At 48.9% G+C, this 4,229-nt stretch overlaps 1 pseudogene; it reads right to left on the bottom strand.

Moving 5' to 3' along the window:
• Positions 1 to 1,398: 1,398 nt before the first annotated feature.
• On the bottom strand, positions 1,399 to 2,193 carry LOC143033504 (uncharacterized; annotated as a pseudogene).
• Between the last annotated feature and the right edge of the window lie 2,036 nt (positions 2,194 to 4,229).

The following is a 4,229-nucleotide window of genomic DNA, read 5'->3' as shown; positions in this document are numbered from 1 at the left end:
TCCGGGTCTGAGAAACAGAACGGTGAAACGTCAGTGAGGGCTTCTTTAGAGTAAAGGCGTCTTCTGTTTCCGGTGTCCAAACTAGGGTGATGGATTGACCACGTTTATAGGGCTTGATCATCGCATAGGGTGGCTGGAGCAATGGAGAACAATGAGGAATGAAACGGTTGTAAAAACTGACCATTCATAGAAACTCGTTGAGTTGGCGCTGCGTGGTAGGCTTCGAGAAACGATGGATAGACTCACCTTTGTTTTGGAGGGGAGCGATTCCGTGCGAGGTGACAGTGTGACCAAGGAAGGTGATGGAGGAAACACCAAATACGGATTTGTCAATGTTGATTTGCACTCCGTAGTTCTGCAGACGAGTTGGAACTTCCCGTAGGTGTTGTTCGTGTGTCACTGGGTCAGGACTGTCAGTGAGGACATCATCAATGTATGCGAAGAAGAAAGGAAGGCCTCGCAGGACTTCGTCGATGAAGCGTTGAAAGGTTTAAGCAGCGTTTCGTAATCCAAAGGGCATCCGTACATATTCAAACAAACCAAAAGGGGTGATAATGGCAGTTTTCGGGATGTCCGCAGGGTGGACGGGGATCTGGTGAAAGGCTTTCACGAGGTCGATCCTGGAGAAGATGCTGCAACCGGAGAGTTGAGAGGAGAACTCCTGGATGTTGGGAACGGGATACCTGTCCTCGACAGTGCGCGAGTTGAGAGCACGGTAGTCTCCACATAGTCGTAGGTCACCATTCTTCTTAGGGACTATGTGAAGTGCACTGGACCAGTTGCTGGAACTAGGGCGGATGATGCCTTGGCGCATAAGCGATTCAAACTCTTGCTTGGCTAGTTTTAAACGCTCAGGAGCTAAGCGGCGAGCCTTGGCGTGAGTTGGTGGTCCAGTAGTTTCAATGAAGTGAGAAACGTGATGTTTGACTGGTGTTTCGGCAGAATATGGCTGTGTCAGCGTTGGGAAGGACTTCAGCAAGGAGGAGAACTGGTGATTAGACTGGATGACAGTAATGCGTGTGCTTTCGCCAGGTGCATGCTGTGCGCTCGTTGTGATGGAAGTGAGTGGGTCAAGCAATTTACGGCCTTTTAAGTCTACCAAGAGGCCATAGTGAGACAGGAAATCAGCACCTAAGATGGGCTGGGAGACATCTCCAACATAAAAGGTCCACTCGAAGGAACGGCGGAGCTTAAGGTTGAGTTGCATAGTATGGCGCTTGTGCACGGGAATCTTGGTACCGTTGGCTGCGTAGAGGTGCAAGATTGGAGGCAGAGACTTTTGACATGCTCGGGCTGGCAAAACACAGACATCGGAACCAGAGTCGACCAGGAACTTTGTGTTCGAAAGTGGGTCGTATAGATGAAGCAGCGCTGAGGAGATACGAGCACTATGCGCCGTTAATGCTCGTTGCTGGGGTTTAAAGGCTTAGCGTAGGTGCATGGAGCTTTACACTTGTTGGCTACAGTTCAAAACTTCTGATGGTAGAAGCATACCGGAGATTGCGAAGTACGGTTCCTAGAGTGTGATCTGCGCCGGAAACGCTGTCGAGAATATGAGCGGGAACGTGAGAGATTGTCAAGCCGTTTCTGCATCTGCTGAACTTGCAGAGAAAATTAAGAAACAAGATCGGCAAGTTGCTTGGATTCTTTTGCAGTGACGGTCGAGACGGCAGACGATTGTGTTAGTGGAATAATTCCCATAAATTCATCGGCAAGGTTGGCTAGTGCATCGACGGCAAGGGTGTCCTTGACGGTGAATAGGCTACGTTGTGTCACAGGAGGCAACCGTTGGTAGAATAATTGTTTGAAGACTTCCTTGCCAAAGGAATCGCACTTCTCTGCCAACAGTGTTTTCATCCGTCGAAATAGATCAGAGGGTCTCTCATTCCCGAGTTCTTCTTTGCTGAGGAGCTCTTGGAGACGAACCGCTATTGTATTCTGAAGGCGCATTAGGACAGCTTTCTTGAGATCTTCATAAGGAGTGTTAGACTTGACAGCTTTTGTGATGATATCCGAAACCTGTGATAAGACATCAGGTGGCAGTACAGCAGTTGTATGCGAAAATTTAGTGAGGCTAACAGTAATCAAAGACGCCTTAAAATTGCATTCCAAGATGGAGAACCACATGGACGGGTCCTGGGAGCAGAATGCAGGTGCACGGAAGGAGACTGCTGTTGTGGCTTCGTGAGCCATCTTCGCGGGACGAAATTGTCACTGTCACTAACAATAACGGGCACTAACACACTTACACTATATGGGGCACTAGCACAGTATGGTATGGAGCACTAACGCGAGCACACATTAGACACTAAGTTGGGCGGTATCACTAACACAATGGATAATCCTGGGCACCACAAGTAACACTATTGGACACCATAAATAGTTGGGCACTATAGTTAATAATCCTGGGCACTATAAGTAATACCCCTTGGCAATTAAATAACACTGTCGGGCACTATAAATGAACAGAGAATTGGGTCCTAGAAAGACTGAAGACGAGGCAGCGTCGGGCAGAGATTCGTCTCTCCAGGGAAAAGTGAGGCGTGGAGACAACCGCGGGTGGGCAGAGGTTCGCCTCTCCAGGGAACTATAAGGCGGTGGCCGGGCAGAGGTTCGCCTGTCCATAGAACAGCGAGGCGGCGGCCGGGCATAGGTTGGCTTATCCAGAGAACAGCGAGGCGGCGGCTGGGCAGAGGTACGCCTTTCCTGGAGACAGTCTGGCGGACCGCGGTCGGGCAGAGGTTCGCCTCCCTAGGGAACAGTGAGGCGGCAGCCGAGCAGAGGTTCGCCTCGGGCAGGGCGGCAGTAGAACCTGCAGGCGGCAGGAGGTCCGGGGCGTGGGCGGGAGGGGCACCAACTCCGACAGCGGCAGTAGCACCTGGGCGGCGGTAGCGGCTCCAGGAGGCGGCAGTAGGCCCAGCGTCGGAGCGGCAGCAGTGGCAGGATCTCCCGAGTGGCGGCAGTGGCGGCTGTAGACCCAAAGGCGGCAGCTGCAGTAGAGGGCTGGTCTGGCGGTAGACCCAACGGCAGCTGCAGGAGGGGGTGGTCCGTCGGCAGTAGAAGCGTCTCCGGCAGGTCCAGCGGGCAGTGGTGGCCAGCATTAGCTTATCTCACTTGTTTTCGCGGAACTCTTAGGGACCTTTTGCGGAACCTTAGGGTTCCGGGGAACCCTGGTTGAGAAACGCTGCCCTAGATGATGTCTTTTTTCCCCTTCTGTATCTGACTACAAAATGACAATTGACTATGATATAAGCTCCTAAGACTACACTCACCAACGTATTTTCTTTTTCAGCAAGGACGACTGGTCGTCCTTACCTGGGTCCCTGGACGGAATGGTTTGTCGGAAGCGACATGGCAGACAGGAAGGCAGGAGAGCACCGACAAGTGGACAATGTGGACGGTGACATCGGTGTACGCCCGAAACAAGGAAGACTTTTGGCTGTTGTGTGAGCTCCAAGGAGAGAAGATGCTGACACACCCAAATCTACGGTGCCTACACTATCACCACTATTCCCCATGTATATACAATTTTAGGTTAATTAGTTTTATTGTAAAAGTCTGTAATTGACTTCCTAGGAAGTAGTGGGTTGTGACCCGCGTAAGTGTTGTATAGATTCTTGCAATAAAAAGAAGTGTGTACTCTGTGCAAATTCGCACAATGTGCATGAGAAGCCCATGCCTTGGAGTCAGCATGTGCTGCCTATAGCAATAGTGCCTACCTCGACCACCGAGGTATCAGCACTGCCACCAATGAAGACTGATGAATCCAGACTCACAATCCAGATCCTCCTTTGGAGAAATCATCCACAAATAGAATATTATCTCAGATATTACTTAACTTGTCAATAATTACTAAGGTCTTTATGATCTTTCCTATGGACCATGATTCTGGACCGTTTCCCATCGTGAGTTATAGTTTACTTATTCTATAATGATCTGTCGGATTCTTTATTTATATATCTATTTATTCATTTGTTTTTAGAGCGAACATCAAATGTAATTTACTGGTTGAAATGTGAAATTTGAATAAAAATTTTGGTAAATTTCTTCTTTTGCATCTAAATATACCCCCATTGGTGTCTTAAAAAAAATATAATGTTTTCTAAGCTATCTGCATCGTGCCTGTTCGACAAACATCCAATATGCGGCACTGTTGATGAGAAAAAAATCCAATCAATAGCGTTGTATAAATTATCTCTTATGATACAAAAAAAATTATTCAGTTTACA

Source organism: Oratosquilla oratoria, chromosome 15, assembly GCF_046742065.1.
Source record: "Oratosquilla oratoria isolate Oo_2021 chromosome 15, ASM4674206v1, whole genome shotgun sequence".
In the NCBI taxonomy this organism is placed as follows: domain Eukaryota; kingdom Metazoa; phylum Arthropoda; class Malacostraca; order Stomatopoda; family Squillidae; genus Oratosquilla; species Oratosquilla oratoria.
Note: the sequence above shows the minus strand (reverse complement) of the source record. Positions and strands in the feature narration are given on the sequence as shown.